The following is an 11941-nucleotide window of genomic DNA, read 5'->3' on the forward strand; positions in this document are numbered from 1 at the left end:
GCCAAAGCATTAATATGGAAAGCACAAAGTACCTCTATATTTTTAGAATTTTTATAGACAAATGAAGGTAGTGAATTGGGAGTTAATCTTAAATAAAAGGGTATCTTGAATAAAAGTAGCATTTTGTTCCTCTGATTACAGGCTCTTAGTAAGACAGGTGATTCTTTACACCTTTCATGTAGTTAAAACTATGGAAGTCTCGAGTCTTACATCTGGAGACAGTTTTATAGGATTAATAGCCATTTTCCCCACTTAAATATCATTGCTTTAAAAGTTCTTCTGCAGACTATCCCATGGAGAGTGTTGGAAGCTTATCTTTCAAAACGGTTGAATTCTCCTAAATGGACATGAGGTGCCAATGAAGTGGCTACCTACGCTCTGCCTTCATAGAGGGATATGAGCAGGATATAGTCTGGCATACTCCCTCACCTGTCTCATTGAGGCCATTATTTCTGGACATAGGATGGCTAAAACTGAGCTCCAAGTGTCCATAGTATGCAAAATTCAGGCTGCTCATCGATCCTAGCTACCTTTGTAGCATTTGGCATGAGATATGGGATGAGAGCCTTCTAGGAAGGATGCCAGAAAATCTTGCCTACAGGCAGTTGGCCAGACCATGGCACCAGCATGGCAAAAGCAGTGCAGAATGACACTGTGAACACTGTGAGTGCATATCCCCAGCCTGAGCTAAGTGATGGAGGTACCCAGAAATCCAGCCTGACCCTACTCTTTCCTGGCTGCTCTCAGGCTTGCAGTGCTAGTGTGAAGAGAGTTTACGACAAAAAAAAGCAGAGCAGAAGAAACCTATATCCACAGGGGCATTTTGAGAAGAACAGCATGTTTCCATCGCTCTTCCTGCAACTGAGATCACAGGCGTCTCTTAATGAAAGTAGCTACTGGCTATATTCTTAATGGGAATGCTATGATGACACAAAGAAAAAAATGTAATTTCTATTTTTAGGCAATCATTTAAATCTGGAATGAGAAACACTAAAATGTCCTCATTGGAATAATTTTGTTATTTGGTAATGTTATTATACAGCAGAGCTGAGGTTCCTTGCATGCCATTTCTGAGCATTTCTCATACTATCATCTTCTAGGTACTTCTTTAAACCTCACTTTGGTTCTGAATTTTAGACATTATTTATGTTTGATTTGGGATAATTACATCATTCCTACAAATTTCTTGTTTAACTTCAAATTAACTTGAAATTTATTTCAGTACAGTTGGTATTTTTTTATTTTATTTTGACACAGAATATTTTCTGCATTTGAGCACCTATAACTAGCCTCATACAAGTCCTAGAAAACAGAGTAAATAGGTCATCTTGTCTATTCCATTGCCTCAAGGGAGAATCAACTATACCTGTGCCATTCCTGACAGATATTTGTCCAACCTGTTCTAAACAGCACTAATGATGGAAATTCCACGGTTTCCTTAAATTATCTATTCCAATGCTTAAATATCTTCTCAAAATTGAAACCATTATGAGATTATTAAAAATGAAATTATGCCACCACATTTTGCAGTGGAGCCATTTAAATTAATGTGAAATGACATTTTAGTGTAAAAATGAACAATTGTGTCTAGCAGTTTGTTCAAGATTGGTGCACTCCCACTCACACAATAAGAGATAAAAAAATGATCACTAAACTTCCAGCTCTACAAGCAATTGCAAATCTCTTCACTTCAGCTTTCATAATTCTAGCAGCAGACATTGCATACCTGAGCTTCTGGCACTTTTTTCAAGGTGCTTCAGAAGGCCTCGACTGGAGAGATGTTAGGTGTTTATACAGGAGGCAATCTGTCTTATGATTATAATGATAATGTAAGCATCTAGATAGTGTATCGTGAACACAGATCTTCCAATTTGATGTACTTGCTATTTCAATCATGTTCTCTGAGTTATTTTTGAAATTTGAGATCTTGGCACTAATCTTTTCTATCTGGGACATACTCTGCTGTTGCATGCAATATAACATTATGAGCGAGGCCCAACTTTGCACAGCCTGACTTTGTCTCCCTTTGCCATCCCCTCAGTTGCTGGCCCCATCCTGCTGTTGGGTATTGTCACACTCTGTGACTGTGAGCTCCTGGGGAGAAATACTGTTTTCTCACGATGCATCGGTGTACCTTGTAGAAATCTACCTTGTAGATCCTTTCACAGTGCCAGCAATAAAGCACACCTAAGTTCAAAATAATGACAGTGTATTGTCAAAAGCTGTTTTAGTAACAATAGTAACAAACGGTGGCTATTTCATGTAAATAGGTGATCTCTTAAATTGCTCTTCAGAAAACATACTGTATTTCTACAGAGTTTCACAGAACAGTGTTTCCTTTTAAGAAAGTTCTGGTCTGTAATATATACGTTTCTGAGTAAATTTCAATGTAGACATATCAAAGTTGCACTGCTGCTTTTTTTTTTTTTTTTTTCCACAATAGGGGCAATAGCAGGCGTGCTCCCTTCATTCATTCTTCTGCCAGCTGCTTTATTAGCTGTTTTAACTGTCTCTGCACAGGACAAACAAACCACCAGAGAGAATGGATAAAAGGTAAGTTAAGCAGCTGAACAGAATGGGGTTGGAGGAATATGGGAGAATAAAGCAAATACCGAGAAAAGTTATTTAAAAAATTTTGCTCTGCTTTTTCTTTAAAGTAAAAAACGCCATGGGAATTACTTGTTCCTCATTCCTGAAGTGTAGAACTCTGATTTTCTGAAAGGCTGGAGGCAGATGAAATCACCTGCACTTGTAGCTTGAGCAAAGAGTGCCCCTGTCCTAGGAATATCTTTTTCTACAAGTTCTAACGACCAAAGTTTGTACAGGCTTGTTGTTATTGTACACACACAAGTAAAGGAAAGGGGGGGGGGTGGGGACAAGAGCTCTTTCTCCTGCTTCCATCAGTGCTGGCTGGTGGGTGACCTTTTCCAGCCCCAGGTAGCCCAGCGGCAGGTTTGCGGTGCTTCCCCACCACCTCTGGCCAGGGCTGCCCACGGTCCTGCTTGGGTTTCCTTCAGGCACCCTGCAATCACGGCAACTCTGCATTGCTTTTAAAAACTCATATAATCTTCACTTGCAGAGCACAGTGAGAAGTCCAAAGGGAACTTTGCTGCTGCTGCAGAAAAAAGGGCCCAATCCTTTATTGAGTCAAGCGTCCAGAACTCCTAGTGAAACCTGCTTTATAAAGAGAGTTTTTTGAAGAGACCTCAGCACTCTGAGTCCTGTTAGAGTTCTTCTAAATCTGCAAGGCAATAAGGCACCTAATACCGGCAGAAACAATCATATGCACATTGCCCTGCTGTTGCACTTGTCAGCGAGCCCATCATGACTCCAACATATGGTCTTTGCTTTTTTGGCTAAAGTTATGGTTGTCTTTCCTTTTCTCTCTTTCTTTCTCCCCCTGGCCCCCTTCACCCTCACTCTGACTCTCGCAGGAGCAATAAATGCCAGTAGTAAATATTCTCAGCCTCACAAGGATTTCAATAAATTAAGGTTCACATCCAAGCTTTGGGCAACTTCCTGTATTCTAAATAGGATCCAAATGAAGGTTTTCCAAAGTCTATACAGTATAATAATAATAATAAAAAACATATTTAAATCATTAAAATGAGTGACAGCATTCCCTATACCAGTTCTGGGCTCTATAAATAATGTATAAAACCAATCTGCATTATATTAGCAAAAGATAAAAATTAGAAAAGGGTGAGAGTAAAAACATTTCATTTTTCGATAACACAAAGAAAATGCTCTGTGCTGCCGAGCTGAGAGCTCCATCTTGTGGATGTTTGTGGCTGCTGACTCATTTGCTGCTTGTCACAATATTTTTTTTAATTTTCACTCATTTAAAAAATGTTATGAGAATACAAGCTCTTTACTGAAAAATAACAGCAAACCAAAACTGGTAAAACAAACTGGCACAACCACGCTCAGCATCCTCCCCAGCTGATCTTTCAACTGCTTCACCATGAATTTTCTCCCAAGCTCCCTCTCATTAGAAATGGACCAGCAACTTGTTCGCAGCACTGATGGTGAAAGCCTCAATAATTAACGTATCCTGGCATCAGTGATCTGTTTTGTGTCCTTTCTTGCGAGCCAAGTTTGGCTCACAGTTTTTGCCAGCTTAAATGCTTGGTGCCTCCTTCGGCTTCAGCGCAGCCATTCTGGCGTGGGGCTGGACCGGCTGCCCATCCACGCACAGCCAAAGCCTCCCACCGAAGCAACTGGGCTTGGGGCCAAGTGCGTCTTCGAGACATCTGGGCCAAACCCCGTTGTTGGGGGGGGGGGGGGGTCCCTTTTTTGCCAGCGCATGCTGGAGCCTTATCATGGTTCCTTGGCACATGCTGAGTCCCTGCAAGGGCAGGGGCTTCGAAGTGGCCCCTTGGGCACCCGCCGTGGAGGAAGCGCCGCAGTCAAGGGATGGAGGTGAGGACACAGTGAGCCGCCCCTTTTCCTTCCCCTTCCCCTTCCTCTCCCTGCCTCCTAAACCTGCACCTCACGAGCAAGAATCCTCCTCAAAAACTGTTTGCTGTCTCTGTTGCATTTATTAGCATTTGGAAAGCACTTAAAGGATGATGGACTATTTATTTGGTTAGCATTACTGCCTGATTTCATCCCATTATGCCTAGTTATACACCCTTTGATGCCAGTAGATCCTGTAGGGCAGCACCATGTTTTCATGTCACCCTTTAAATATTTGTTAATACATCCCCCATTTTTTTGCCAAGAAAGGGGAGTTAAGCATGAGATAAACTACCCTTCCTGGCACTTGACTTTTTTTTTTTTTTCTTAATATGCTCCTCAGAATTTGAGAAGTTTTTAAGTCATCCATTATTTTCTAGACACCATTAACCAAGAAAGGGTGCTTTGTTACAGGCAATCGTACAAAGTGCAGTACAGTTTATGAAGCAATACCCTCCTATAATCCAGAGTGCGAAATAACCTGCGGCACTGTCACAGGCTGGTGATTAACAGAAACTGGGACCTAGCCTCAACTTTTAAAAGTTGTAGATGCAGTTGTGGTTGTAGAAGACCCCTACACACAGGGGTCTGAGGAATGGGGCAATGTTGAGGAAGAGAAGACAGATATTTTGTGGGAGAGGCAGATTTCCCCTTGAGAACAGACATGGAAAGAAAAACCTAGGTGTATTCATGCAGTTTCCACACTTCCATAGCTGCAGTGTCACCCAGTACATGTGAGCAGGGAGCCACTTCCTGCTGCAGCGGTGAGATTGGGGCCGGATGCTTTTGGACTCGAGATTTGCTCCTTGCTTGTAAGGGAGAGTTTGGGGGAATTCAGTTTGACACTGAGGTGTTTCTAAACAACAGCACAGGTTGAATATCCCACTGCTCACTCACATACTTGCAGAGGAACAAAATTCATATCTAATCTCCTTTCTTCTTCCAAAGCAACTATGTGAAGCGGATTTTGGCCAGACTGAGGAATCATGGCCAAAAGGATCTGCAGCAGATCTAAACTCTAAATTTCGGCTGAAACACACAGGAAGACAGGAGACCTACTACAAGAAGAGGTAAAGTAGGACTGAGGATTGTGCCACTCTTTACTCAGCTGAGAAGGGGCTCCCCCTTGTTGTTTTGGAAATAGTGTGCTGATTCTGCTCTTGAGCATGGCAAAACACAGCTGTTTAAGCAAAGTGGTGGGTTGGGGACTGGAGATCAGCAATGCATTTTGTGATGGAGGAGGTAAGAATGAGACACAGAAACCAGAGCAAAGAGGCGAAAATGAAGGAGCTTACAAAATTAACCCTGTATATATTACATGGATATAATGTTAGTGTTCTGTAACATTTATACTCAAGGTAGAGGGAAGTATGAAATACTGTTTGGTGGACTAATGCAGTTCAGTGGCCATCAGCTGTTCATAAATCAAGTACAGAGACAGTTTGCAAACTGCCTTGCTGCCATGACAAAGACACAGTGATTAATGTTTCCGATATGGATTAGGGAGGCACTGAGGTAATATTACATGTAACTCTGAGATGTTACCTTTCTTCTACTTTTCAGCTGAAGGCCAAGCAAAGTTTAGTCAATATTACACAGAATCAAACTGCTAAGAGAGTGCCATATGTTTTGTTTTATAATGTTCACATGCATACCTTTGCAAAAGCAGCTTTTGGAATATTAAAAAAAAAATCAATACCTATTATGCAGTAACTTTATCAGCACTTTCTTACACTTATTTCCCAATCTTATGCTGTTATGTAAGTTTCTGTACAGGCTATATTTTAGCATATATGTATATGTAGTTCTCTTTCCTTCTCTGATGTGGTTTTTTTTCAGTCTCTGCAGTGTGGCATCAATCCAATATCTGTAAATCATCTCATCTCCTCAGCCCAGAGAAGAATGCAATCACTGGAAATTCCCTAACTTCCTCAGGAAGAAGAAAAAAAAAATAGGAGAGAGTCCAAAGACTCTCAGCAGCAAAAATCCCAGTCTTCTCTTCCATATGGAGCCATATCCTGCACTGCCAGGGAGCTAAGGGTGGGTTTGGGACACAGAGTACATTGCACACACCGCTGTCTTGCTTTGTTCATCCCCTCCAGACTGTAAGGCTACCTCCACTCACATTCCTCTCATATATAAGGTCTTGCAAGGAAGCTCGGATTTGCTCAGCTCTTGGACAGGGAATACATGGATGTAGCTGGACTGTTTTTCCATGATAGATTATGTTCTGGAAACCTTCAAGGAGCATTGCTTTGTAAGTACCCCTCCTCTCTGAAGCCTGGGCCTTTCTACATTCCCTGCTATTTCCTGCGTGTATTTGCAGAAGACCCACAGGATTCTTTAACTAGACTTGCTAATTAATTGACCAAGTCTAGAAGAAAAGTCACAGACACTGATTAAGCTAACATTTGACTTGGATTCCCAAATTTGAAATCAGACCTATGCTTGTGGTTTTCTTATGCAGCTAATCTGGAGTGTTGTTACCCCACCACCTGTGCCTGACCCCTATGCTTGTGTGACTACTAGTGGTTTTAGTTGAAAGTGCTGTCTGATGAACGCCAGAACTGTAATGTAAATTGATGTATATTTGTTGGAATTGGTGTTAGAAAAAAAATTAATTCTAAACTTAAAATATACCACTCTATCATTTCTTTTTCCTCTGAAAGAAATAAGTGAAATCAAATGAGCCAAAATGCAAAGAAAACCCACTCCTACGTTAATAGAAAAAGTCATTTACTGTTGTTTAAGTAAGATGCTCATGAACAGAACTCAAACAACACATTTCCACAGTTTCTCGTCATTATAGGGCAATTGCTCCATGTTTATCAAAAGATTTACAAAAACGTAGTGTTCTTTTCTGACAAAAGGGTAATGTTAGTGGATAAACTGTTCACTTTGGTTTGATTGGCTTCACAAAAAAAAGTAGTTGTTGTATTTGGATTAACCAAAGATACCCACCTTGTTTCCAATAAATTGCATCCACTACTTGCCTGTTTAATTCTGTCAGTAGATATTTCATGAAGTATACAGACTGGCACAAAGCACACACCACCAAATACACTGAAATTCATTCACCCCTTTCTTTTCCTCATTATTCATTAATAATACATGGGCACTTGTCTTCTGAATCTTTTACTAGACCTTAATAGTTCAGATTTTACGAAGCACACAAGGTTCCATGAGAAAGGCTCCTCAAAATCATTCATAGTCTATATTTATTTGCATTGATCTATCATCAATTAGCCTTTTAAACATACAAAATCCCTCTTCATGTTCCACCACTATCCATTTGTCTCTTATATAACTGATCAGTCTTTTTGTTTAACTTTCCAAGGCTATACCAAGATTGTTCATAATCTTACAGACATTCAAAATTAAAAATAATATTAGTGATTCTGTTTTTTTCCTCTAGTAAAATATTAAAAGAGATATTTTATTCACATTGATCTTCCTTTGCATACATCTTCTGGTTCAGTAGGTTTCAGCTGTTTTCTTTTTGATTCTAAATAAAGCTTTTCAGTACAAATATTTCTTTCAGACTATTGAAATGTTTTACCTTGATAAACAGGCAATACAATTTGACTGAATCACTACATAGGTAAACAATTCTTTATTCCACAGAAATTATGCAAAGTGTTGTGACAAGTATTTTCATTTATCATATACAGCTCTAGCTCTTTCAGATGCTCAAAAAAGAGTATTTACACTAAATGTGTTGCAGTTCAGTCATAGTAAAGGTCTTTACTAGGTATGTTTCTGATTTCAGAATGTAGCTCAGAATGGAGTTAGTTGAGAATAACTCTCTGTCATCTTACATAAATTTAGTTAATCATATAGATCCGATTTCAACGAACTTCAGAACCAGAGAAGACAGGAGAACATTCTCACAGACTTTGCACTGACTTTGGATGTGTGAAAATCTGTCCCAGACTTCCCATATGACCTTGCAGTAGCTGTTCAAGGCTTGTCCTGCAATACTCTGGCTTTGGGAGTGAAATCCAGCACCCGGGCTAAGCGTCCAGGCATGCTCAGAGGCGAGCTTCCCTGTCGGAGACGCCAGACTCAGGAGTGTGCCTCAAATACTGCTTTGATGGGTCTTGTGCGTCTTACTCAGCATTACGTTTGTGATCCTTAAGCTCTGAATTTCTACCTCAGAAATCCTGGTAATCAATGCTTCTGTCCTGTTTTCCACATACAGCAAGTGTCGAGATACATTTTCAGCATGTAGATATGGTCTGCTGTTATACCCTGGCCCATCATTGCAAACCTCAGAGGTCTAGCTTTATGGCACTCAGCTTTAAATGCACACGCAGCTTTCCAAGGGTTTTGGTATCTCCTACATAATCAGTAACAGCAACTCAGTTTATCAAAATATACATGCATAGCGAACACCAGACAGGGGTGGGAAGGATGTTGGGTGCATTTTTGTCATTATTCTCGCCAACTAGATTGCTAGTGGTTTATTGCAAGGCAAATATGCAGTGGATAAAGAATGGCCCCTAAAAAAAGTGAAGGAAGGCAATGAAAAAGAATGAAAGATAACATGGCCCAGCTGGTTTCTTCCAGGGGAAGAGGAACTTCCCCTTGGGAGTTTCTTTTCCTGAGTTAAAGATGGGGCACTGCTGGCTTGGATGTCACTGGCCTTTTTGTTGCTGGACATCTCCTGCTCTCCCTTGCCCTTTGCCAAGGATGGGCCTTTGACTCTACGGCTACTAATGGGAGGGGTTTCAACTCTGCATCTACCTCCTCCTCCAGCAGGAGAAACTTCCGATGCGGTTCAGAACTACTGGTAGGAAAATCTGACAAGCAGATTTTAGCAGCTATACATTTTGATTATTGTGGCTCAAAGTCAGCAAAATCTCAGAGGATACCTTACATCAAAGAAAAAAGAAATTCTTACAAAAACCCCTGTCTTTATTGTAATGATCAATGGATAACTAGATAAATACAGAAAACAGTTCCCTGCAATGTAAAACAAGGGTCCAGAGAAGGCCAATAGTTTAGTGACATTATATCGCAGCTTTCCTCATTAGAACTCTTGGTAAGGTGTGCCCCGTGATTAACGAGAGATCATTTATACAGCATTACCAGCAGGCAAATAATTCTAATTTCCAATAACATTAAATCATAATCACTATGCAAATAATTTACATAATGTAATGGAATATCTGGTCATTACAAGGCAAACAATTCACAATGTTAACTGAGGTTAGTTAGTTATCACAGAGTAAATAATATTAGTAATTAAACAAAGCCAAGCTAATATCAGGTTTTAGCCAGTTAATAACCAGCGAGTGTACCACTAGCAAAATACATCAGACCACATAAAAATGTTCAATACTAACTTTGGTGTCTAATACAATAGGGATTGGGGATAATATCTATGTAAACTAATTATCCAGCAGGATGTTACTGACTATCTGGAGGTGTGTGAGTGAGAGGCTGGGAGGGATACAGAGTGAGGCTTATTGATTCTTGTTGTTTCATAGATGATACCTTTATATTTATTGAAATAATGAAATTATAGGTCCATCAATGGCTTTTTGTCCTTTTCACATTTTTGAAGGGTTAAACCCTGCTGGCCACAGGATCCTGCCTACAATGTGGAAGATAAAGCACTGCTGCAGCGAGAAAGAGCCCAGATGAGACTAGTCTGTGTTCACATACTTGAAAGATAGCTGTAGATGTAGCATTATTCTAAATCTGGCATTAATCTAAATCTATTAACAGATTTATTTACAACCATGGAATCAGATAATGTTATCAACCAGCATACGGGGTATGAAATGCGCCAGGAAATTCAGTAAGATCCGTAAAAAGGGAGAGAGCATAATATACAGGAGGGAAAACTATATTGGAACCAAGCAAAAGGCAGCCCAGAGCATGCTGGAAAACTGTGAAAATATGGATGCAAGGACTGAGTTTCTATATAGGTGACTAGGGAGATGAAAAAATAAGATGTTGGGGAGAGGTAAAGGGAACAGTTGTTTTTCATCTTTTTATTTTCCTATTGAGAGGAAAGGATAAGAGGCAGACATTGTTGCTGCAAATAATGCCTGAAAGCAAACAGATGTATTTGTGAACTTTACTGTAGACAAATTTTTATTGAAAAGACATTGCATTTTGTTTGTTTATTTTCATTTTCTTTTGTCTTCTGATCATAAAGCAGATGAGTGCACTTAGGCTACAAAACTGGAAATTCAGGCACCATTGGTAATTTTAGGGACATTGAAGATTTTTCCACGAAAGACTAGTCTCCTTGTCGTTCTAAAAGGATGTTCAGACATCAGCACTGGATTCCAGTTGAAATCTTCCTCCATAGTAAACAGAGGAATCACACCCAAGCCCTCGATTTGGATTCTCTGTCCTTATTCAGTGTTGCTCTTGTGACTCATTTTTGTTTTCCCAATGTCTCAGATATTTCTGTGTTAGGCCATGGGTAGACGTCCTCTTCAAGACCCCGAAGTGCCTGTTGAACTGTTGCTACCCACAGCTGTTTGCACAGCTGGCAGCTGGAAGCTGCCCCCCCAGCTCTGTTCCTGGAAGGGATCTTGGGTGGATTTGCTAAAATGCTTCAGGCAAACTTAGCCAGGCTTGCTCAAACCACTTTCATCAGCTGTTCAAATTAGCCCAACTGTGGTTGTCTGAAGCTGATTAGCAAATGCTGACAAGACTCCTTCTCGGCACAGTAATCTGTAGCATGAACAAGTAGCACACAGCGGGGGAGGGCAAGTATTTTCAGTGGGCACAGTTGTTTGCCCAAAGAAATGCCCATCCCTGATCTTAGCTGGCTTTTATTAATAACTACGTATTAATTCAGTATATTGAAAGTACTTTAACCAAGCTTAGGTCGATAAAAGGGACATGAAGTATGGGGCACAGCTTTGTTTTTTTGGCATGTTCACGTTACCTACATAAATAGCTTCATTTTCAGACATGCTGCCTGGTTTCAACTTTTATGGAAGTCAATGTTAAGCAGCAGATGCTCAGCACCTGTGGGACCAACAATTTATTCAGGCACCTTTCTCTTTATTAAAGTGCCAGCTTTAATCCCAGTTTTGGAAGTTTTTCTCCTGTTCACAGACCCTCTGGGGTTTTAATAAATTCTCTTTAAAGGAATCCTAATCTCAGCTCCTTTAGCTCTTCTTTTATGAGGAACAATATTCAGAGTTTTAAGGAGGTTGGGGAGAGATCGGCCGGTTCTGGAGCAGGTAACCAAGGTGTTTTGGCTGTACTTCTCTAGTAAAGCATCAAACTAATCTTATGCTATTAGACAGTATCACTATGCAATATATATGTGTGTGTTTGCTAGTCAGGTACTTTACCTGTGTATCCACAAAAAGAAATTCTTCAAGTGATATGAGAGATTGCTCAATCCTTTTTAAATCCAGGCATAGTTAAAAAAAAAAAAGTGAGATGGTACTGACTGAATAGTTTTGATATATGGGCAGTAAACTAGTCTCATCCTATTTGAAATTAG

This window comes from Apteryx mantelli, chromosome 5, assembly GCF_036417845.1.
Source record: "Apteryx mantelli isolate bAptMan1 chromosome 5, bAptMan1.hap1, whole genome shotgun sequence".
In the NCBI taxonomy this organism is placed as follows: Eukaryota; Metazoa; Chordata; class Aves; order Apterygiformes; family Apterygidae; genus Apteryx; species Apteryx mantelli.